We start from the raw sequence: 26,147 nt of genomic DNA, 5'->3' as shown, positions 1-26,147 counted from the left end.
TCTATGGTTCACCACACCCTTAGTGTCCCAAGATGTGTAGGTTTGTGAGAATTAGTGGGGTAAATATGTGGGGTCACGGGGATGGAGTGGAGGGGTGGGCCTTGGTATGATGCTCCGCCTGAGAGTTGACCCGATGGGCCGAATGCCCTCATTCTGCACTGCAGGGATTCCATGATCGTTGATGGTTCATTTGGTTCCCTGATGTCCTTTAGGGAAGAAAATCTACTGTCTTTCCCTGGCCTGGGCTACAGACCTACAGCAATGTGTTTAACTCTGAACTGCCCTCTGAAATAGCCCAGTAATCGTTGCTTGCTTGGATCAAAGCTCTGCAGGAAAGCCAACTTATCTCCATCTTCTCAAGGGTAACAAGTGCTGGCTTTGATGGCAACACCCACATCCCACGAAATGATTGTAACAATGTACCATGGGACAATATAGTTATAGAACCATAGAAAATTACAGCTCAGAAACAGGCCATTTGGCCCTTCTTGTCTGTGCCGAACCATTTTTTGCCTAGTCCCACTGACCTGCACTTGGACCATATCCCTCCACACCCCTCTCATCCATGAACCCGTCCAAGTTTGTCTTAAATGTTAAAAGTGACCCCGCATTTACCACTTTATCCGGCAGCTCATTCCACACTCCCACCACTCTCTGTGTGAAGAAGCCCCCCCTAATATTCCCTTTAAACTTTTCTCCTTTCACCCTTAACCCATGCCCTCTGGTCTTTTTCTCCCCAAGCCTCAGTGGAAAAAGCCTGCTTGCATTCACTCTATCTATACCCATCAAAATCTTATACACCTCTATCAAATCTCCCCTCAATCTTCTACGCTCCAGGGAATAAAGTCCCAACCTATGAGGAAAATCAGAACTGATTTTAAGTTGCTCTTGTACTTACCTCTGGACTCTCCCGTCCCATTCCCAGCTACATATTTACATCCTAATTGAAAGCTCATTTAAATGCTGAACATGAGAGATTACGGAGTAATTATCTCAATATTTAATCACTCATAAACTGCAAAACCCAAAGCACAAACTAATCATTACAGATTCCTTTTGAAATCATGTCAGTGGACAGTGAGGTTATGAAATTGAAGCATTAGGGAACAGAAGACCAATGTTCAGAAAAATAAAGGGAGATGGTGGTTTAGTAATATCACTGGACTAATAATCCAGAGGGTCCAGGTTAATGTTCTGGGGACACGGGTTCAAATCCCACCCTGGCAGCTAATGGAATTCAAATTCACTAAATAAATCTGAAATGTAAAGGTAGTCGCAATAATGGTCACCATGGCAACTATCAGCGATTCTTCCATGGGATGGTGTGTGCACGTTATGAGACAGCATTTATTGCCTGAGCCTAATTTCTCTTGGACTGAGTGGCTTGCTAGGCCATTTCAGAGGCCATTCAATACTCACTCACGTTGCTGTGTGTCTGGAGTCACATGTAGCTGGAGAATCATAGAATCCCTAAAGTGCAGAAGGAGGCCATTCAGCCCATTGAGTCTGCACCGACTCTCTGACAGAGTGTAAATACCTATCTGGTTCACTAATATTCTCAGGGAAGGAAATCTGCCGTCCTTAAGGCACGGCGGCACAGTGGTTAGCACTGCTGCCTCACAGCGCCAGGGACCTGGGCTCAATTCCAGCCTCGGATAACTGTCTGTGTGGAGTTTGCACGTCCTCCCCATGTCTGCGTGGGTTTCCTCCGGAAGCTCCGGATTCCTCCCACAGTCCAATAATGTGCAGGTTAGGTAGATTGGCCATGCTAAATTGTCCCTTAGTATCCAAAGATGTGTAGGTTAGATGGATTAGCCATGGTGAATGTGCAGGGTTACGGGTACAGGACAGGGGAAAAGGCCTGGGTAAGACACTGTCAGAGAGTCAGTGCTGAATGGCCTTCTTCTGGACGGCAGGAATTCTATGATTCTCCAGCTACATGTGACTCCTGACACACTGCAATGTGAGCCAGTACTGAATGGCCTCTGAAATGGCCTAGAAAGCCACTCAGTCCAAGAGCAATTAGGTTCAGGAAATAAATGTTGGCTTATAACATGCACACACCATCCCATGGGAGGATAAAGGATAAAAATGAGGAGGGCCTTATTTTAACATGAGTTTCATGGAGTGTGTTTTATAAATCGGCCCGGGCTATCGTGGAGGAGATTGATTGTCATGGGGAATACAGTAGTTTTCAGGGCCACCCAGAGAATCCTATCACAGAATCCGTAAACGTGGGCGGCACGGTGGCACAGTGGTTAGCACCGCTGCCTCACAGCGCCAGGGACCCGGGTTCGATTCCTGGCTTGGGTCACTATCTATGTGGAGTTTGCACCTTCTTCCCATGTCTGTGTGGGTTTCCTCCGGGTGCTCCGGTTTCCTCCCACAGTCCAAAGATGTGCGGATTACGTGGATTGGCCATGGTAAATTGTCCCTAGTGTCCCGGGATGCGTAGGTTAGAGGGATTAGCGGGCTAAATATGTGGGGTTACGGGGATAGGCTTGGGTGGGATAGTTGTCGGTGCAGGCTCGATGGGCCAAATGGTCTCTTCCTGCGCTGTAGTGATTCTACGAAACTCTCTGCTCTCGATCCCAGTGTAAAATTGGACCCAGGATGATAAAGCTGTGGCACAAAGAAAGGATGGAGAAAGCAGTTTGGATAAAAGCAGATCTATCAGAGGAACGCTCTATTCTTTTGCAGCGTTAACACTCCATCTATTAGAGGTGCGCCTCTCGACTGGCACGCTGTCCAATCTGTCCATCATTCAGATTACTCCTTATCCGATGGGAGCACCACATTTCATTCTTTTTTTTAACTTGACTCTGGGCCTTCCTTCCCCTCGACACTCCCATTCATCCTCTCACTGCTCTGGGAACAACCGACAGCTAACAAGCTGATCCGATTGCTAGCAGTCATAAATTATTGCTCCAGGTGCACTCATTATTCTGAGAGATTTTCTTTTTTAAAGTGTAATTTTAAAAACATCTTTATTGACAAGATAATTACTGTTGAAGGAGACTGTGTTCCCCCCAGAAGACCCCACAAGCTTGAATTGATATCTTCGTAGATATTCCATGGTTTCTGTTTCCACTGCTCTCTCCGGAAAACTATTCCACATCCTTCTTATTCAATGAACTTTTAACTTACGTCCTCCAGCCAAAAAACATTTGTTATTGTACCAGCTGTCCCTTTTACACCTCACTCAATTTGCCTTTTCCATTGACTGTGAGAAGAAGCCTCTTCAAAGTTTATTTATTAAAGTTTATTTATTGGTCACAAGTAAGGCTTACATTAACACTGCAATGAAATTACTGTGAAATTCCCCTAGTCGCCACACTCTGCCGCCTGTTCGGGTCAGTGCACCTAACCAGCACGTCTTTCGGACTGTGGGAGGAAACCGGAGCAACCGGAGGAAACCCACGCAGATACGGGGAGAATGTGCAAATTCCACACAGACAGTGACCCAAGCCAGGAATTGAACCCAGGTCCCTGGCGCTGTGAGGCAGCAATGCTAACCACTGTGCCACCATGCCGCCCTCAATGTCACAAGTAGGCTTACATTAACATTGCAATGAAGTCACTGTGAAAATCCCCTAGTCGCCACACTCCGGCACCTGTTTGGGTACACTGAGGGAGAATTTAGCATGGCCAATGCATCAAACCAGTATGTCTTTTGGACTGTGGGAGGAAACCGGAGCACCCGGAGAAAACCCATACATGGTGACCGAAGCTGGGAATCGAACTCAGGTGCCTGGCGCTGTGAGGCAGCAGTGCTAACCACTGTACCACCGTGCAATCCTGAAGTTATCTTCTACTGAACCTGTGTCACCTTGTTAGAATCATAGAATAGAATCCCGACAGTGCAAAAAAGGCCATTTGGCACTGACTCTCTAACAGACTATCTTACCCAGGCCCTCTCCCCCGCCCCATCCCTGTAACCCCACACATTTACCATGGCTAAACCATCTAACCTCACATCTTTGCACACTGAGGGGCAATTTAGCATGGCCAACCCACCTAACACATACATATTTGGACTGTGGGAGAAAAGCAGAGCACCCGGAGGAAACCCATGCTGACATGGGGAGAATAGTAGAAGTTTTGTTGAAAAAGAATGCTGATTCTGAATGGTGGCACTGCATTTTGAGCTATCGTTCCACACAGAATAGTTTGGCTTCATCGGAACCTCTGATGACAGGAAGGCTATGGATGGGTATTTTCTCCCTCTCCGCGGTGTGTTTGGCGGTGGTGGGAGGTGGCGTGCCACTCGTTGGTGGCGGAATCTTACGGTCCCACCATTGTCAATGGGTTTTCCCGTTGAACAAACCCCTTGCTGCCAGGAAGCCCAGGGCGGGGGTGCACTATTGGTGGGACCGTAAGATCATGCCAGCCTGAACAAAAACAAGATGTCGATGAAGGACTCAACTTCTTATTTTTCTACTTCATGGCTCATGCCATGTATAAAAAATATAATATAGAGAGAGTGGGGGAGAAGGAGGATGAATATCATACAAAACAAACCAGAAACTTCAATTAATGCCATTGAGTGTATGAGTTATCAAAACTCCAACCAGGTCAATCAATCTGAATTAGAGACTAGTGGCGGGATTTTATGGCCTCGCTCAGGTGAGACCGGAAATTCCCGCCCGAGGTCAACGGACATTTCCGTTGTCCGCCCCTCGCCCGCTCTGACTTCATGGCGGGCAAGGCAGTGGAATTCTGGCGGAGAACTTTGAAAGCCAAGCGCTGGAAAAAAACACAAAGGGCGGAATTTTCCCATTCCCCTTACCACGGGAATCGTAGCGGCCGTGGAGAGATCATGCAAGTGTCCATTGACTTTGGGTGGGATTTTCTGGCCTCAGGGTGAGCGCAGCCGGAAAATCCCGCCCAAAGTCCGGCATCTTATCTTTCAGAGACTGAAATGGAATAGCGATAAGAAACAGGAACACATTTATAGCTACAAGAAAACGACCATCGGTGGAATGGATTAATTACCCCGATTGATGGAAGACAACCTAAACAGAGAAGCAATAGTTTCTGATGCTTCACAGGATAGTCTATGAAGCTTGAGAGAGAACATGGAGAACATGAATCATATACAACCTCAGAGGGCTCAGAACAAGGTCAGGGAGAAACCACCCCAAGGCTTCTCTTTGTGAATCAGAGACAAAGGCAGAGATTTCAGGGGGAGATGTGGGATGTAAATAATGTATTTATGGGAGTTATTGACTTGGGGGCAGATGTAGTATAAAAGATTAAATATGTAAACACATAATCTGCATCATCAGTGATTTAAGATCACATGACAACAAAGCATTGCGAGAGATAGTTCTATGTAGAGCTTTATGCTAAGTCTGGATTGCACATAGACAGTATAATGTTCAGTAAAAGTAAAGTTTGCCAAAAATCTGGCCTTCAGAAGTATCATGTAAGTCCAGATCATGAACAACCCTCTCAAAGACCCACAATAATGATAACATATGGCGTATTAGGCTGCTTCATTAATGACTTTCCTTTCACCATGTGAGGAATGGTGAGGTTCACCAGTACCGAATGTTTTGTTCCATTCGATACTCCCCAGTTAATGAAATACTGCCATCCCATCCACCATGTTAAACATTTACCCCTCCTGTGGCAACGGAGTGTGCCATCCACAAAAGCCAAGGCTCCTTCGACAACACCTTCCAAACCTGTGACCACTACCGCCTAGGTAGATTAGGCCAGGGAAACAAGGCCAGCTGCAAGCTCAAGATAACATGAAGGTTCTTTATACCAGCCTAATGTGAGGCTTCAGCTTTCCAACAAATGGGAGGCCTGGATAGCATTTCAGCTTGGGTTGATCAGAAGCGAGTAACACGTTAGTGCCCAGCCAATGACTATCGCCAATGAGTGTACCTAACCAACTCCCCTTGACATGACCATCATTGAATCCCACCTCATCAACACCTAGGGGTCAACATTGACCAGAAATATAACAGAGTCAAGACATATAAATACTGTGGCTACAACAGCAGATTAGAAGCTAGGTGCTCTGTGATATCTATATCTGCTTTCTTGACTCTTGAAAACCTATTAACTGTCTACGATGTGGTGGAATGCTCTCCACTTGCCTAAATGAGTGCGACTCCAACAACATTCAAGGTGCTCAATGTCATCTGAGACAAAGCAATCTACTTGATTGACATCCCATCCACCATGTTACACATTTACTCCCTCCAGCAACACACTGTGGCAGCAGTGTGTACCATCCACAAGATGCGCTGCAGCATTTCACCAAGGCTCCTTCAACAACACCTTCCAAACCAGTGACCACTACCACCTGGGGTGATTAGGCCAGGGAAACAAGGCCAGCTGCAAACTCAAGATAGCATGAAGGTTCTTTATCCCAGCCTAATGTGAGGCTTCAGTTTTGCAACAAATGGGACAAGGACTGAAGGAAAAACAATGAGTTTTTATTCTGAAATACATAGAACCATACGGAGAAACTAAAAGCAGGAGTAGGCCATTCGGCCCTTCAAGCCTGCTCCAGGCTTATTGTGATCATGGCTGATCATCAAATTCAATACCCTGATCCCACCTTCCCCCGATATCCCTTGACCCCTTTGGCCCCAAGAGCTATATCTAATTTCTTCTTGAAATCACACATTTTGGCCTCAACTACTTTCTGTGATAGTGGATTCCACACATTCACCACCCTCTGGGTGAAGAAATTTCTCCTCACCTCAGTCCTAAAAGGTTTACCCCCTTATCCTCAAACTATGATCCCTAGTTCTGGACTCCCCACCATCGGGAACATTCTTTCTGAATCTACCCTATTTAACTCTGTTAGAATTTTATAAGTTTCTATGAGATCCCCTCTCACTCTTCTAAACTCCAGTGAATGCAATTCTAACCGACTTAGTCTCTCCTCATATGACAGACCTGCCATCATGGGAATCAGCCTGGTAAACCTTTGCAATACTCCCTCTATATCAAGAGCATCCTTCCTCACTTAAGGACACCAAAACTGTACACAATACTCCAGGTGGGGCCTCACCAACGCCCTCTACAATTGCAGTAAATCTTCCGTATTTATAGAGTCAAATCCTCTCACTCTGAAGGCCAGCATACCATTTGCCTTCTTTACTGCCTGCTGTACCTATGTGCTTACTTTCAGTGACTGATGCACCAAGGTCTCGCTGAGTATCCATCTCTCTCAATTTACACCTATTGAAATAATAATCTGCCTTCCTAAATCTGACTAGAGCAAAGAGCTCTCCCTGAAGCATACTCAACAAGCTGTTGCAATGTTACCAGAAATCTACAACTATCAACTAGTGTAAACAGGAGATAAAAGTTAGTTTATTTATTAGTGTCACAAGTAGGCTGACATTAACACTGCAATGAAGTTACTGTGAAAATCCTCCAGTTGCCACACTCCGGCACCAGCGGAGCAGGTGGGAACAAATGGGTTTTTTAAAACAATTTATTTATTAGTATCACAAGTAGGCTTACATTAACTCTCCAATGAAGTTACTGTGAAAATCCCCCAGTCGCCACATTCCAGCGCCTGTTCGGCTACACTGAGGGAGAATTTAGCATGACCAATGCACCTAACCAGCACGTCTTTCGGTCTGTGGGAGGAAACCGGAGCAACCGGAGGAAACCCGCGCAGACACAGGGAGAACATGCAGACTCCGCACAGTCAGTGATCCAAGCCAGGAATCAGACCTGATTCTCTGGCGCTGTGAGGCAGCAGTGCTAACCACTGTGCCACCCACCGTGGAAGCCACTGGCCCCAAGGACAGTTGCCTCTGCCATATTTATAACCATTTAGGGGAAAAAGGTTAGGGAGAGGGCCCCACAACATCACAATGGTAGGTGCCCCACTCTCCCTCCGCTACCATCACCCCCAACACAGACGTGGAATATCTCTCCATGGATCACCGCCCTGCCACAGAGAAGCCCCTGGCACACCCCCCGCACTGCCCCCTGACAATGCCCCTCCCGCACTGCCCAGCACTGCAGTGCTAGGTTCTGCCCGTCCATATCCCTCTCCCCCCTAGGGACAGTGCTCCCTGTGCACCTCCAGAGGGTTCCACTCACCAGGTGTATGTCATGGGCTACCTGTCCAGATTCACGTTGGTGTGACTGGACAGTCCAATGGGGATTTAAAGGAGGAACCATCAGGTGTGTAAAGTCTTTATAATGGTATTTTAATCGATTCAAATTGGGATCCCAAAGCAGAATTCCCATCATATCATTGGCAAGGGGCTTGGACGATTTCTGCAACTCCCCCCCCCAACCCCCCCCCCCCCCTCCCCCCCCCCCCCCCCCCCCCCCCTGCCCCCCCACTCCATAAATGGGAGTGGAAAATTGCCCTCCAGAACACTTGACAACCATCATGTTGGCAATTCCCTGGTTTCGGACTTTCTGCAGAAGCAATCGGTCATAAACCCTCCGCTGCAAGTCGTGTACACAAGATGATAAAAATAGAGTCAGGAGTTTTTCCAGAAATGCTTCCAGGTTGGGTGGATCTAATTGTTAGACAAGTTTCATTGTTCATCTGTTCATATTATCATGCTGTTAAGCAAAGAGGTTCCAGGATGGGTATTCACCCAGATCCAGAAAGTGATTTTAAGTCAATAAAGATGATCCACTAATGGAAAGCAATTTTGTTTTTTTGAATTCACAGAAACTCACAGAAACCCTACAGTGCAGAAAGAGACCATTCGGCCCATCGAGTCTGCACCAACCACAATCCCACCCAGTCCCTACCCCCATATCCCTACACATTTACCTGCTAATCCCTCTAACCTATGCATCTCAGGACACTAAGGGGCAATTTTAACATAGCCAATCAACCTAACCCGCACCTCTTTGGACTGTGGGAGGAAACCAGAGCACCCGGAGGAAACCCACGCAGACACGAGGAGAATGTGCAAACTCCACACAGACAGTGACCCAAGCCGGGAATCGAACCCAGGTCCCTGGAGCTGTGAAGCAGCAGTGCTAACCACTGTGCTACCGTGTCAGTAAAATTGTTACTGGTTGGATTAGTGTGTCTGCTTATAAATGTTGCTCCGTGAATTCACTTACTGCTGAAAAATAAAGTGGCCCAATAATATTCACCTGGCAGTGCCAACTGTTTTCTTGGTCCATTTCTTAAAAGTGTCTGTGTCAATGGTATGGATAGTCAGTTCAAATCACAAGGGAACTGGATTTGCACATGCCAATTATAAAGTCCCATAGAATCCCTAGAGTGCAGAATGAGGCCATTCGGCCCATCAAGTCTGCACCGACTCTGGCAGATTGTCTTATGCAAGTCCTCTCCCCGTAAACCCCTACACATTCATCATGGCTAACCCCTCTAATCTACACATCCTGGGACACTAAGGGGCAATTTAGCATGGCCAATCCACCTAACCTGCACATCTATGGATATAGGAGGAAACCAGAGCACCCGGAAGAAACCCACGCAAACACGGGGAGAACATGCAAACTCCAGGATACACTAGTCTCATCAAGGCAATTACACACTAATCCAACCAGTAACAATTTTGCTTACATAATAATTGAAAAGAACAAAATTGCTTTCCATTGGTGGATCATCTTTATTGACTTAAAATCACTTTCTGGATCTGGGTGAGTACCCGCCCTAAACACTCTTTACTTAAACGCATAATAAAATGAACAGATGAACAGTGAAACCTGTCTAACAATTAGGTCCACCCAAGGCCGGAATTGAGCCCAGGTCCCTGGCGCTGTGAGGCAGCAGTGCTAACCACTGTGCAGCAGGGTTAGCTCACGGTGCAGTTGGGTATTGGGAATGCATTCTTAACTGTAAGATGCGTTTTCGACCAGCCCCAGTTGAGGTTCCAGAAAAGTTGTTGATCTGGGTGAGGCCCTTCGATTTGTCACCATCCAGCTGGGAGCCCCACAAATTGTCACAAACATAGATGATTGGCTCCGTGTCTTTGTTCAACCCACCCTCTGTTGGTAGCAACAATGTTTAATCTAACAAAGTCCCCTTTCCCCTTGATACCTTTCCCAGAGCAGATAGTTTTAAAAGGGAGCCAAGTTAACCAGGCTTTCTTGAGTTAAGATAGAGTAAGTTAATTAACTACTGAAAAGGTAAGGAGAAATGGTAAAACACACGCATTTACATTCATATGTGTTAGAAGTAAGAATTGAGTTCAATAGTAAGGAAATATAAATAGAAAGTTATACAATACAATCCTTGAATTGCAAGGCATAGATGATGAAGTATTGGCGCTGTTACAAATTGATTCCAGTATAGTTGGCTTCTGTAGGCGAATAGCTGAATCTTCAATTCAGGTGTTCAATGGTTTGGTTGAGAGATTTTGGTTCTTTTTTCAGGTGCGATCCTCTTGCTGTCCGAATGACTTCCACAGTCAGAGGCAGAGTTCAAGACTATTTTTGCAGGGGTACTGCTTTGGTTATTGTATCACACATTTGTAGTGTAGAAAACTTCCTGCTGCTTTTCCTAACAGCACACACACACATAGAATGACAAACATTCACTGGGACAGCACTCCCGAATAACTCTTAAACCATCTTCTTTGTATATTCCAAGAGGAACCCAGAATACGCTAATCTCATCAAGGCAATTACACCCAGGGTCTTTTGCACTGCACTGTAGGGATTCTATGATTCAATGTTTTCTGTTGTGTAGCCAGGTTGCCGTTCATTCTGCTTCCTGTTCCCTGACTCCACCTATTCTGCCCTTAGTTCTGAGCTTAGTATGTGGCACCTTATGGAAAGTCTTTTGAAAATCCAAGTATATTACATCGACTTCACGACCCTTATCATCTCTTTGATTTCTTTAAAGAATACCGTACAGTTTGCCAAGCCTTTGGAAATCAATACTAACTATTCTTCATTGTATTTTTGGTTTCTAGGTGTTTCACAATTTCATTTTTGATTAAAGATTCCATTATCTTTCCAACCACCGACACTAAGCTAATGAGTCCACAGTTTCCTAGACTTGCTGTATTTCCTTTTTTTTAAATATAGGAATACCATTAGTTGTCTGTCAGCACTCTGGCACAATTTCCTTTTCTAATGAACTTTTATAAATTTGTAATTACACCTCTACTGTCTTTTCCCTAGCTTCCTGCAGTATGCATGCATGCAATCAGTCAAAGGGTTTGATCTTGTCCAAGTTTGATTAGTTTATCTCCCCATTTTCTGTCTGAAACTTTTTCATATATCCTTCAATTTCATCTTCTAATATCATGTCTACCATTTTAATCTCCCCGATTAATACCAAGGCAAGATTTTTATCATTTTTGTTATCGTTTGTGTTTTCCGTTCCTTCCTGGTCCTATCCCTATCCTAATTATATTTCTATCATTTATATATCTGTGGAATACTTGACTACTTTGTTTTATATTCTTTGAAAATTTAATTTTATAGTTCTGCTTTTGCATTGCTGATAATTTTTTGATTTCCTTGCTAACCTTATGATATTCCCTTTTACCACACTCTTCTTTATTGCCCATGTGTTTGCTGTATGCCTTTATCATTTATTTAATTTTTCCCTTACATCTTTATTCATCTGGCATTGCATTATTATGATGGAGAGAGATGCAAAGGTATCTATTATGAATCTCCAGATATAGAAACACAAACCTAATAAAGGGCTCAAATGTTACCAAATGTGTAGGAGGCAACATGATGCATCTCTACTTCAAACAGTGTAGATTCAAGAAAAGAAGAAGTGTTCAAAACCATTGCATTGTTTGTTTGTTTTGAGTTCATAGAAGCCCTACAGTGCAGGAGGAAGCCATTCGGCCCATCAGGTCTGCACCAACTCTCTGACAGAGTGTCTTGCCCAGGCCCTCTGCCCCTCACTATATCTGCGTAACCCTGTGCATTTATCATGGCTAATCCACCTAACCTACACATCTTGGGACACGAAAGTGACAATTTTCCGTGGTCATTCCACCTAACCTGCACATCTTTCGACTGTGGGAAGAAACCGGAGCACCTGGAGGAAACCCACACAGATACGAGGAGAACGTGCAAACTCCGCACAGTGACCCGAGGCTGGAATTGAACCTGGGTCCCTGGCTCTGTGAGGCAGCAGTGCTAACCACTGTGCCACCATGCCACCCACACAGCAGTTGTGTAGGCCTTTAGCACCAGGCCCTTTGTGCGGGGTAAGTTAAAGTTTATTTATTAGTCACAAGTAAGGCTTACATTAACATTGCAATGAAGTTACTGTGAAATTCCCCTAGTCGCCGCACTCCAGCGCCTGTTCGGGTCAATGCAACTAACCAGACCGTGGGAGGAAACTGGAGCACGTGGAGGAAACTCAGGCAGGCATGGGGAGAACATGCAAACTCCACACAGACAGTGACCCAAGCCGGAATCAAACACAGGTCCCTGGCGCTGTGAGACAGCAGTGCTAACCACTGTGTCACCATGCTGCCCTGGGTACTCTCACCTCCAAGTCATGAGGTTGTAGATTCAAGTTTCACTTCAAGACCAGCAATCAAAGTTGAAAACCCAGTGCAGTACTTAAAGAGGTTAGTACAGTTAGAGGTTCAAACTTTTGGAAAAGACAAGACCCTTTCTGTGTTTAGGTGGATATAAAGGAACCCTTGGCACTATTATAAAGAGGAGAAGGGGAGTTATCTACTGTCCAATATTTATCCCTCAATTAACATCACAGAAACAGATTATCTAATCATTATCACATTGCTATTTTTGGGAGCGTGCTGTGCACATATTGGAAAGCCAATTATGTTCCAAATCCAGCAATCCTTATCTCCCTTTCGCATTTCTGGAGGCCTGGGACCTCCAGCTGGCCAGGGTTCAGTTTAAAATAATGAGTAATTTCTAATCTGAACTGAAAAGCCTGAAATGACACTGGTTAATTTTCAGCTGCATATTATAACCATAATGAAAATGTACATGAGACAGAATGGGATTGAGTCAAATCGATCACGATTGAATTTGCTAGCTTGATCTTTGCAAGAACACATGGATTAAAGGGAGCATCAAAAAGATAGTAAAAGTCCAGTCACCTGTGTAAGAAAGTACTTAACAGGAAATCAATAATGTTTTGTGTGCAGCATTCCTACACGCAGGATACATGCAAGAAAATGACCAGAACGCCTGTAATTAAGAACATAAGAACTAGGAGCAGGAGTGGGCCATCTGGCCCCTCCATTCAATAAGATCATTGCTGATCTATTCGTGGACTCAGCTCCACTCACCATAACCCTTAATTCCTTTACTGTTCAAAAATCTATCTTTCTTTGCCTTAAAAGCATTTAACGAGATAGCCTCGACTGCCTCACTGGGCAGGGAATTCCACAGATTCACAACCCTTTTGGATGAAGAAGTTCCTCCTCAACTCAGTCCTAAATCTGCTCCTCCTTATTTTGAGGCTATGCCCCCTAGTTCTAGTTTCATAGAATTCTAGAATCACTACAGTACAGAAAGAGGCCATTCGGCCCATTGAGCCTGTGTCAACAACAAATCCACCCATGCCCTAACCCCACATATTTACCCTTCTAATCTCGCCAAAACTATGGGGCAATTGAGCATGGCCAATTAACCGAACCCGCGCATCTTTGGACTGTGGGAGGAAACCGGAGCACCCGGAGGAAACCCACGCAGACTCAGGGAGAAAGTGCAAACTCCACACAGAAAGTGACCCAAGGCCGGAATTGAACCTGGGTCCCTGGTGCTATAAGGCAGTGGTGCTAACCACTGTGCCACAGTGCTGCCCTATAAAAGGTTAGGAAGCATGGTACGGATATCTATGTTTATCAAGACACTCTCTGAAAGAATCTCATTAAGGGAATCTTGAAACTTCTTCAGATTTCACAGGGAGCCATCATTGTGATGAGGTGAGTGAAGAATTTGAAATAGAGTAAGGATCCACATATGTAATGCTTATCCAATGTGGAATTTTTGGGGGGGTCTTGTAACTGTCATCACCTTTGACCACTCACAAAGCTTGCCATGCTGCGAGTAACCAATCTCTGATCACCACCGGTTTTGAATATATGTACAGACGAGTATAAGAAAGGCTTTGATTTGATTTTATTATTGTCACATGTATTAACATACAGTGAAACGTATTGTTTCTTGGGCACTATACAGACAAAGCATACTGTTCATAGAGAAGGGAACAAGAGAGTGCAGAATGCAGTGTTACAGTCATAGCTAGGATGTAGAGAAAGATCAACTTAATGTGAGGTAAGTCCATTCAAAAGTCTGATGGCAGCAGGGAAGAAGCTGTTCTTGAGTCGGTTGGTACGTGACTTCAGACTTTTGTATCTTTTTCCCGATGGAAGAAAGTGAAAGAGAGAATGTCCGGGGTGCGTGGAGTCCTTAATTATGCTGGCTGCTTTGCCGAAGCAGCGGCAAGTGTAGACCGAGTGAATGGATGGGAGGCTGGTTTGTGTGATGGTTTGGGCTGCATTCACGACCTTTTGTAGTTTCTTGCGGTCTTGGGCAGAGCTGGTGATACAAACAGAAAGAATGCTTTCTACGGTGCATCTGTAAAAGTTGCCTTCCCTTTGTTTCTTGCTCTACAGACAGACATTGGCCCAACACATCAGAAGTTAAATATCTTCCTCTGGGTATTTGATAAGCATTCCAAGTGAACACAGACTGGGTTATTGTGAGTTTGATTCAGGGAGCGTGTAAACCTTTTCACCTCCTGGTTGAGTTGAAGGCCTGGGTGAGAGGAACCAGTGTTCAGGTGAGTTTAAGGGACTGAGAGGCGAGCTTGGAGGCTGTGTGGAAGATTTAGCTTTGCGGGTAACTGGATGTTTAAAGCTTTGATCTCACGGTTTAAAGTGAGCTGGATGAAAGAGGCCAGTAGTCCTGTAGTGTGAAACACAAACTCGTTTGGGAGGATTTATAAAATGAGGACACAATTGAGTTGAAAGAAATCAATTTGTAAGTTTTGTTTCCCACTGATGGTTGTGCATGACCTTATTCGCTGTTCATCTGCTATCAGTGTGTTATTCATACCCTTGTGATTTTGAAACCTAGATCAATAAAATTAGTTTGAGAATTTTATATTCCTGCATCTTTGCCAGTGTTATTATTTATTCAGTTCAAGTCTGAACCCTCGTAGAAGTTCAAAGTCTGAGGCAGTATTATCGATAGATCTCCCCGTGGTCTTTGTGGAGTACGAGCTTTCTTACTGAGCGAGTGGAGGCGCACCTGATGAGAAGCGGTGAATGGGGGTTTTAAAACCTACTGTTTGATGCGGATCCAAGGCCCCAAAGGTGTAGACTGTCTCGCTGTAAGCCACAGGCACGGCCCTTCTCTTTGGTGCAAAATAAAGGGTGCTTGGTGATGGGTGACTAGTGTTTTGCCACATTAATTACTACAGAGGCATACAGCCTCAGTGTCATATATAAATGGCCAGCCCACTTCCTACGAGCAGATTGATTGCCTCCCCTATGTCCCTCCCTTGTGTTAAAACCAGAAGTGGGAGGCTAGAGGTCAGTATTGTTTTTGGGGGGGGGAGGTTGTGGAGGGGATGGTGGGGGAGGGGGGGGGAGTTTTCCAACCAATCATGCTGGTGGGATTCTCTGGACCTGTTGCAGTGAATGGAGATTTGGCTGAGCGCCAAATTCTCTGTCCACAGAATCCCTACAGTGCAGAAGGAGGCCATTCGGCCCATGGAGTCTGCACGGACAACAATCCCACCCCAGGCCCTATCCCCACAACCCCACACATTTACCCCGCTATTCCCACTAACCTACACATACTAGGACTCTAAGGGGCAATTGAGCATGGCCAATCAAGCTAACCTGCATATCTTTGGACTGTGGGAGGAAACCGGAGCACCCGGAGGAAACCCACGCAGACATGGGGAGGGCGTGCAAACTCTGCACAGACAGTGACCCAAGCCGGGAATCGAACCCAGGTCCCTGGAGCTGTGAGGCAGCAGTGCTAACCACTGTGCCACCATGCCGCCCAAACCCTCCTCACTTGGCAATGGCGGCAGCCGTCTGAAAATTCAAGCCCAGATTTTGAAAATGTTTACATTTCAACTGATTTATCCATTTTCCCTTCTACCCCTGCCCCCCCCCCCCAGCCCTCCCCCCCACAATCCTCCCCATCCCTGCTATATTTGGACTTTACAGAAGTATTATGATAATTCATGCAAATCTCTGTTCAAAGGCAGTTTGAAAGCATCAAAAATCAAAGGTATGAGAAAGGCACTGTTGGGTATCAAGACATCTCTGTTTGAGAACGACACTTATCAGCTTAATGTTATAAATTAACCTTAATTTAATCCACAGAGCAGAAGTTTCAGAAACTAAAATAAAACTGACTCTTAGTGGCAGACTGACAATGTCAAAACGAGTGAACATAAACTGGAATAGATTATAAATAATAGAAAGGTAGACTACATAGAATGAAAAACAGGCCAGGTCCTTATAGTTTTATAGTCAATTAACCCATTTTATGTTACTTCTACACCATAAAATTGTCACTGGGTTGGATATCCATTGTGTGGGTGTTGATACAAATGATGGTCAGCTGGGAAATTTATAGATAGCTTGCTTTTTGAGTGATTAACAACATTAGCACCAACATATATTTGTATAGCTCCCTTAATATAATAAATAACCTGTTATGGTGGAATTAAAGTGATGGACACAAAATGGTTGCCTGGGAAGGGACATTAATGGGCACTGGCTTTTAGCACAGACAGTTACACAAAAGGTTAAAACCTGCAGTATCTGAAATGCTGCAGGAAGCTGGTCAGAGCTTGAGGCACTTTAGATAAGAGCAGACCCAGAACAATGAATCTGATAATAAGGTCAGCACAGTAAGAAGTCTCACAACACCAGGTTAAAGTCCAACAGGTTTATTTGGTAGCAAAGGCCACTAGCTTTCGGAGCGCTGCCCCTTCGTCAGGTGAGTGGGAGATCTGTTCACAAACAGCAAACAGGGCATATAAAGACACAAACTCAATTTACAGAATAATGATTGGAATGCAAGTCTTTACAGCTAATCAAGTCTTAAAGGTACAGACAATGTGAGTGGAGAGAGCATTAAGCACAGGTTAAAGAGATGTGTATTGTCTCCAGACAGGACAGTTAGTGAGATTTTGCAAGTCCAGGCAAGTCGTGGGGGTTACAGATAGTGTGACATGAACCCAAGATCCCGGTTGAGGCCATCCTCATGTGTGCGGAACTTGGCTATCAGTCTCTGCTCAGCGACTCTGCTCTGTCGTGTGTCGTGAAGGCCGCCTTGGAGAAGGCTTACGCGAAGATCAGAGGCCGAATGCCCGTGACCGCTGAAGTGTTCCCCAACAGGAAGAGAACAGTCTTGCCTGGTGATTGTCGAGCGGTGTTCAAGTTCCGCACACATGAGGACGGCCTCAACCGGGATCTTGGGTTCATGTCACATTATCTGTAACCCCCACGACTTGCCTGGACTTGCAAAATCTCACTAACTGTCCTGTCTGGAGACAATACACATCTCTTTAACCTGTGCTTAATGCTCTCTCCACTCACATTGTCTGTACCTTTAAGACTTGATTAGCTGTAAAGACTCGCATTCCAATCATTATTCTGTAAATTGAGTTTGTGTCTTTATATGCACTGTTTGCTGTTTGTGAACAGATCTCCCACTCACCTGACGAAGGAGCAGCGCTCCGAAAGCTAGTGGCGTTTGCTACCAAATAAACCTGTTGGACTTTAACCTGGTGTTGTGAAACTTCTTACTGTGTTTACCCCAGTCCAACGCCGGCATCTCCACATCAATAAGGTCAGCCACAGATGGGGACATAAATACATAAATGTAACAAGATCAGCCACTGAATGTATAGATCGAAACCAGTCATTGATAGAGGACATAACTGCATAAATGTATCCATTCTGTGAACAATGATATGTTAACTATCGATGTCCATACCTGTCTGCTTGTAACGATGTGTTAACTATCGATGTCCATATCTGTCTACTCAACTTGGAACGATGTGTTAACGGCTAATGTCTGTACTGCCTATTGTCTAAAAGGTATAAATATGATCAACTACCATTGTGTAGTTGAGAAGGTAGCTGCCAAGTACTGTGGGGTACCAATGCTTTCTCCCAAAGCTTTGTGTCCGAAATAAAACTGTATTGTTGAAACCTCCAAGTCTGACTCCGAAGTGGTAAATTTCCCACAACAAACCCAAGCTACCTCAGGGGCACTGTATGATACCAAGCCACCTAAGCAGATATTAGACTCGATGGCCAGAAGCATGGTCAAAGAGATTGGTCTTGAGGAATGTCTTCAAGGAGGAAGGAGAGGGAGAGAGGCAGCAAGGTTTGGGGAGGGTGTTCCAGAGCTTAGGACTTTAGCAACTGAAGGCACAACCAACAATGCTGGAGTAATTAAAATCGGGAATGCTAATTGGTCAATAATCAACAAGAATCAGTGTTGTGTTTTATCAGGGTGGTGGCACAGTGGTTACAATGGTTAGCACTGCTGCCTCACCAGGGACTCGGGTTCCATTCCCGGCTTGGGTCACTGTCTGTGTGGAGTTTGCACATTCTCCCCATGTCTGCGTGGGTTTCCTCCGGATGCTCCTGTTTCCTCCCACCGTCCAAAAGACGGGCGGGTTAGATGCATTGGCCCTGCTATATTTTCCCTTGGTGTACCCAAACAGGCACCGGAGTGTAGCGACTAGGGGATTTTCACAGTAACTTCAGTGTTAATGTAAACCTACTTGTGACACTAATAAATAAACTTTATTAGCATGCACTCCAAATTTCCCCCAATTAAAGGCTACTGATATTTATATATATTTTCATATTTCAGATCTGTCATAATCACGATGGGCCAGATGACCTCCTCCTATGCTATCATCATTCTATAATTCTGTACTGTAATTATCCACAAGAGCGGTTTTCCCAGTAAGCCACACAGAACATCTGACCTGAAGGCAAAACTCAAACTGTGGCATAGAAAAAAATCTCCAGACATCTCTCTGGCTTTTCTTTCATGGCATTTGAACTTTGCCCCCTGACCTCTCACTGCTACCCTTGCTGGCCAAACTTGTCCCATTCTTTACAACTTGCATGATTGAGGAGCTTGATTGGTGAATTGGTGCTTTATGTCTTTCTAAGCTGCCTTGATTGGCAGGTTTTAACATGACAGTCATTTCCAACAAGTTAAACAATAATAAAGGCAAAATACTGCAGATGCTGGAATCTGAAACACAAAACAGAAAATGCTGGAAAATCTCAGCAGTTTTGAAAGCATCTGTGGAGAGAGAATAGAGCCAACGTTTCGAGTCTGGATGAGCCTTCATCAGAGCTCTGGTAAAGAGTCACCCAGACTCAAAACTGGCTTTGTCCTATTTGGCGTTGTCCTATTTCCACCCTGCTGTCAAACCTGCTGAGATTTTCCAGCATTTTCTGTTTTCAAAGCAAGGATTCCTGCTGGAGTTTGGTGCTCTCTTGTTGGGGCTGCTTGGTGTGGAGCACATGCCCCAGCCTCCTAACTCAGAGAGGGGAATGTCACAATTAAGCCAAAGACTTGCCCCTACTAACATTGATGAAGTAGAGTGGGTCATGAAATTATGATGTGGAGAAAGAGGTGGGAGAAAGGAGACGGATTAACTTTTTAAACCACAACTTGAGAAAGGCATTAAAAAGAGTTCTACTCCATGCTGCTAATGAACTTCCTCACACTCTCTATCCTGGAGGTTCAATGTCTGTGAACAAAACTAGACTTGGCCAAAACTCACATGGAGAATAAGTATTGATTTGATTTGATTTAATATTGTTACATTTATTGGCTATAGTGAAAAGTGAGGTAATGCATAATGCATTTTGGAAGGTCTAATACAGAAAGGAAATATACAGTAAATGGCAGAACCCTTAAGAGTATTGATAGGCAGAGGGATCTGGGTGTACAGGTACACAGGTCACTGAAAGTGGCAATGCGGGTAGAGAAGGTAGTCAAGAAGGCGTAAGGCATACTTGCCTTCATTGGCCGGGGCATTAAGTTTAAAAATTGGCAAGTCATGTTGCAGCTTTATAGAAACTTAGCTAGGCCGCACTTGGGATATAGTGTTCAATTCTGGTCGCCACACTACCAGAAGGATGTGGAGGCTTTGGAGAAGGTACAGAAAAGATTTACCAGGATGTTGGCTCGTATGGAGGGCATTAGCTATGAGGAGAGGTTGGAGAAACTTGGTTTGTTCTCACTGGAACGACGGAGGTTGAGGGGCGACCTGATAGAAGTCTACAAGATTATGAGAGGCATGGACAGAGTGGATAGTCAGAAGCTTTTTCCCAGGGTGGAAGAGTCAATTACTATAGGGCACAGGTTTAAGGTGTGAGGGGCAAGGTTTAAAGGAGATGTACGAGGCAGATTTTTTACACAGAGGGTGGTGGGTGCCTGGAACTCGCTGCTGGGGGAGGTAGTGGAAGCGGATACGGTAGTGACTTTTAAGGGGCATCTTGACAAATACATGAATAGGATGGGAATAGAGGGATGTGGTCCCCGGAAGGGTAGGTAGTTTTAGTTAAGTCGGGCAGCATGGTCGGTGCAGGCTTGGAGAGCCGAAGGGCCTGTTCCTGTGCTGTAATTTTCTTTGTTCTTTGTTCTTATTGACTACACCGAGGCACGCCATAAAAATACAGTTTGCTGCCACACATCATTAAAGGCAGCATTGAACAAATAAATTCATTAATAAGATACTAAACAGCATGTTTCTTAGGCAACAAAATTGTACCATGTTGGAGGTCAATTAGAATGAGAAAAAGACTTGCATTTATATAGCAACTTTCATGGTCATCAGATGCCCCAAAGCACTTTACAGCCTGTTAGATACTTTGTAAAGTGTAGTCACTGTCATTGTGTAGGATTTGATTTGATTTGATTTATTATTGTCACGTGTATTGGGATACAGTAAAAAATATTGTTTCTTGCACGCTATACAGACAAAACATACCGTTCATAAAGTACATAGGGGAGAAAGAAAGGAGAGGTGCAGAATGTAATGTTAGAATGACAGCTAGGATGTAGAGAAAGATCAACTTAATGCAAGGTAGGTCCATTCAAATGTCTGTTGGTAGCAGGGAAGAAGCTGTTCTTGAGTTGGTTGGTATCTGTCCTCAGACTTTTGTAGCTTTTCCCGATGGAAGAAGGTGGAAGAGAGAATGTCCGGGGTGCGGGGGGGGGGTCCTTGATTATGCTGGCTCCTTTTCTGAGGCAGCGGGAAATGTAGACTGAGCCAATGGGCGGGAGGCTGGTTTGCGTGATGGACTTGGCTACGTTCACAATCTCATTCTTGTGGTCTTGGTCAGAGCAGGAGCCAGACCAAGCTGTGGTACATCCAGAAAAGATGCTTGGGGAGGGTAGTTAAGAGATCCCACTATCTATGGAATGCAATGTTTGTACCCTCAAATACAAGAGGAAGAAAATAATTGAAGTTGGCTCAAGCTATTCATTCTGAATTTTTCACACAACTGGCACTCATTTGCATCGAGTGCTAAATTGCCATCTATTTTGCAACTTTCTTTCAAGTGGTTGCAGTCTTTCTGATAGAAACGTCAGCAATCTAATTTGCAATAAAAATCAGATATTCATACAATGCAGGTACACACTATGCCCTGCTGATGCCAGTGTAGAGAGAGAATTTGATCTATGACTAATTAAAATTCAAGCCAGCCACAAGCACAGTGATGATTAACCTTAGACTGGCAAAAGTAAAGGGATACAATAAAAATATTTCCACCACACATCTATTTGTTGTTTGTGGCTGGTAATTAGCATAGTGACCGTGTGGAACAACAAAATTGACAAACAAATCATCTGAGAATTTATGGCTACAACTGTATTTCATTCAGTAATAAGCCCATGTTAAATCCATTACTCACCGCATGGATTGTGATCTGTGTATGAGGATCAAAAACTATTCACGCATAATCCAGGTCCATCTCTTTATCTGTCTTGGATCTTCCACATTTTATACATCATAAGCATAAAATTAAATCTGTTCATGTCCCCTGCTATTGGTAACCTGGCTTAAAATTACAGAATCCATACAGTGCAGAAAGAGGCCATTCAGCCCATCAGGTCTGCACCGACCACAATCCCACCCAGGCTCTATCCCCATAACCCCATGCATTTACCCTAGCTCAACTCCCTGACACTAAGGGGCAATTTAGCATGGCCAATCCACCTAACCAGCACATCTTTGGACTGTGAGAGGAAACCGGAGCACCTGGAGGAAACCCGCGCAGTCACGGGGAGAATGTGCAAATTCCGCACAGACAGTGACCCAAGCCGGAAGTCGAACCCGGGTCCCTGGTGCTGTGAGGCAGCTGCGCTAACTACCGTGCCACCGTACTGCCCCTTCTGTCCCCAAGCAGGAACCAGGGGTTAACAAGCAATTGCCAATCGTGTAACCATCAACCCTCCCCATCCAAATCTCCCAAGCTAGCCTCAGAAATAACCTCTGAGTGCAACTATTTTTCCTGTAGGGAGTACAGGAGGAGTAGCAGGTCAAGTTAAAAACTCTCCATTTGAGCAGTTAAATATCACACACAGACTCTGGGCCTCGGCATACACATTCCCGATGGGAAGGGAACAGCAAATTTTGCGTTTATAAAAAAATTGATGGAGATAATGGGCAGGATCACGAAGTCCTGCCAAAGGTGACCTCCTATTGGGGGGGTTCCTTGGAGACAGGAAGGGCGGGGCATGCAAAATTGCTGTGGACATCGGCGGGACCAGAAGACCCCACTGGCAGCCAATGGCCAGCCGCTTCTGTCCCCGGATAACGCGCCATGTGGGGGGAGGGGATGAAAACTCTGCCCAATGAAAGCAGCTGTTTCTGAACAACAGAAAGCCACGTCGACAACAATTGGGTGGGATTCTCCGGACATGCGCGCATTCCAAGACCAGAAATTCCTGCCCAAACTCAACCTTTAAATGGTCCGCCAAGTTTTCTGCGATTCCCATGGCGGGCAAGATGGGAGAATTTCGGCCACTGTGTCAAAATCTGGGTTAGCGATTGAGTCGGAGTGGGGACAGAGAGCTTGGCTTAGACTGAGTATGGGCGCTTGCCTTTGCAAGGGGTTCACCTGTTTTCAATAGCTCCAAGATGGTGAGAGATAAGGTGGGCGTAACCACACTCTTTACCTTGAACAATCAGCACACAGTCAGAGCTGGGCATTAAGGCTGGCACCTAAGACCCAGGGAATGTAATCAGTTCTAATTCCCATTCACTGGTTTGTTGTTTGGGGACTGGAAGGTGTGGAGAGAGCTGTTCGTTCTTCTACTTCACTGATGGATTAATTCTAAATCAGAACACCAAAGTCTATTGGGTTACTTGGGTTACTTACAAATGATCAGGAACATGGATTTGGTATTTTGTTTAATTCAGTCATGGGACTTGCGCATCATAGAGTCATAGAGGTTTACAGCATGGAAACAGGCCCTTCGGCCCAACTTGTCCATGCCGCCCTTTTTTTTAAACCCCTAAGTTAGTCCCAATTGCCTGCATTTGGCCCATATCCCTCTATACCCATCTTACCCATGCAACTGTCTAAATGCTTTTTAAAAGACAAAATTGTACCCGCCTCTACTATTTAACTCTGGCAGCTTGTTCCAGACACTCAGCACCCTCTGCCACCATCACTGACAAGGCCAACTTTATTGCCCATCCCTAATTGTGCTTGGAAAGGTGGCCTGTGGCTTTTTAAAAATTCATTCATGAGACATGGGTGTCACTGGCTTGCCAACATTTATTGCCCATCCCTACTTGCCCTTGGAGGGCAGTTGAGAGTCAACCACATTGCTGTGTCTCTGGAGTCACATGTAGGCCAGACCGGGTAAGAACGGCAGATTTCCTTCCCTAAAGGACATTAGTGAACCAGATGGGTGTTTCCGACAATTGACAATGGTTTCATGTTATTCAGTAGATTCTTAATTCCAGATTATTTTTGTTGAATTCATGTTCCACCATCTGCCCTGGCGGGATTCGAACCCGGGTCCCCAGAACATTAGCTGAGTTTCTGGATTAATAGTCAAGCAATAATACCACTTGGCCATCGCCTCCCCAACAAAAGGTTCAAAGTGCAGACCTATGACTCAGAAAGCCAAAAAGCTTAGATAATTTGTAATATTAGCAAGCCAAGGACAAAATCAGAGTTTTTTTTGTCAAGTATTTTATCTTTTGTAATGGTGGCTATGGATCAGACTGTCAGAGGTCGGAACTGGTTCAGACTCAATTAGCATCTTTTAGAAGGAAGAGATTGATATTTGTTGAGAAAGGAAATTGAGCTTTTGAAAAATATCAATGGAACTTTTTTCTAAAGGGAGTTGGAATAAGTGTTTAGTAATGCCTTAGTGCCTAGATCAATGGGTAGTGTAGGAGGATGTCCATAATAGAACACAGGCACAAATTCGAGATGGAGCACGTCAAAATGTCAAAATAATTTTTCTGAATTTTCTCTTTTTATTTAATCAAGGTTCAGATTCTTGGATTTCATAGAATCATAAAATCTCTATTGTGCAGAAGGAAGCCATTCAGCCCATCAACTCTGCACCGACTCTCTGACAGGGGAAAACACCTGGGCCCTTTCTCGTAACACCATGTATTTACACGTCATATTAAGGGCGGCATGGTGACGCAGTGTTTAGCACCGCTACCTCGCAGTGCCAGGGACTCGGGTTTGATTCTCGACTTGCTGTCACTGTCTGTGCGGAGTCTGCACACTCTGCCCGTGTCTGCGTGGGTTTCCCCCAGGTGCTCCGGTTTCCTCCCACTTTCCAAAAGATGTGTGATTAGGTGCGTTGGCCATGCTAAATTCTACCTCAGTGTACCCGAATAGATACCAGAGTGTGGCGACTCGGGGATTTCCACAGTAACTTCATTGCAGTGTTCGTGAATGCCTACTTGTGACACTAATAAATAAACTTAAACTTAAATCTACCCCATTAATCCCCCTAACCTAATCCCCCTAATCTTGGGACACTAAGGGGCAATTTAGCATGGCCAATCCACCTATCCTACACATCTTTGGGCTGTGGGAGGAAACCGGAGCACCCAGAGGAAACTTACGCAAACATAGGGAGAATGTGCAAATCCCACACAGTTGCCCAAGGCTGGAATTAAACCCTGGTTTCTGGCACTGTGAGGCAGCAGTGTGAACCACTGTGCCACCATGCCGCCCTCTCCTGAATCTAGCCTTACTCTCTTGGTTATGTGCAGTTTAGGCTTCAGTGAAAGTTTAGGCCAATCTTACAATCATTTCTCTCAATGTTTTTGATTGATGTACAATCATTCAAATTATTTGATTGGACCTCTGTGATTGTGTCCAAAATATTTCAAAACAGAGTTCAAAAATGATGCCAACAAAAGCCTGAGCAGAGCACACACCTGCGATGGTAACTTTCAGGAACTGATGCGCTATATCTAGCGTTTGTAATATTCATTACTTAATTCGGATAAAATCACTGTTTAAATGTTGATTATCACTTACAAGGAAGATTTTTGATAAGGTCTCCACTTCCCTCAAATGTTCACCAGAGGAAACTTGCCCCAAACTGGAAGAGCCTGCGGGATAGATGAAGAGACAGTTCTGGGAGTGGAAAGGCAGACTAGGCTTTTGAAATAAAAACAGAAGAAGCTGGAAAAACTCAGCAGGTCTGGCATCATTTGGGGAGAGAAAAACAGAGCTAACGTTTCAACTCTGTGTGACTCTTCAGAACTGTTTTTATTTCAGATTTCCAGCATCTGCAGGATTTTGCTTTTATTCCAGACTTCTGACAGCCAGTCAGTTAAAAGTTACTCCTGGGTTTGTTCCATTTCTCTCCTGCTCTTCACAGATTTTCTGATGTACTAAACTGTAGGCCTCATTCCTTTATTGTGATATGCTCCAGATTATAGCAAAGAAACAATGTAGAAATGAAGGATGGAGCCTGCAAGATGATGAGTTGCACATGGGTTTTATACACATGGGTTTTGTGATTGGAACCTTTTATGCTTTTGTTCTTTCTTTAGGTAAGTTTTCTCTTGAAGGCGCTGACTCATTTAAAAAAAATTAATTTGTGGGGCATGGGCGTCGCTGGCTGGCCAACATTTATTGCCCATCCCTAACTGCCCTTGTTCAGGGGGCAGTTGAGAGTCAACCACAGTACTGTGG

The sequence above is a fragment of the Mustelus asterias genome, chromosome 24 (assembly GCF_964213995.1).
Source record: "Mustelus asterias chromosome 24, sMusAst1.hap1.1, whole genome shotgun sequence".
Classification (NCBI taxonomy): domain Eukaryota; kingdom Metazoa; phylum Chordata; class Chondrichthyes; order Carcharhiniformes; family Triakidae; genus Mustelus; species Mustelus asterias.
The sequence above is the reverse complement of the archived record's forward strand: the minus strand, read 5'-3'. Positions refer to the sequence as shown.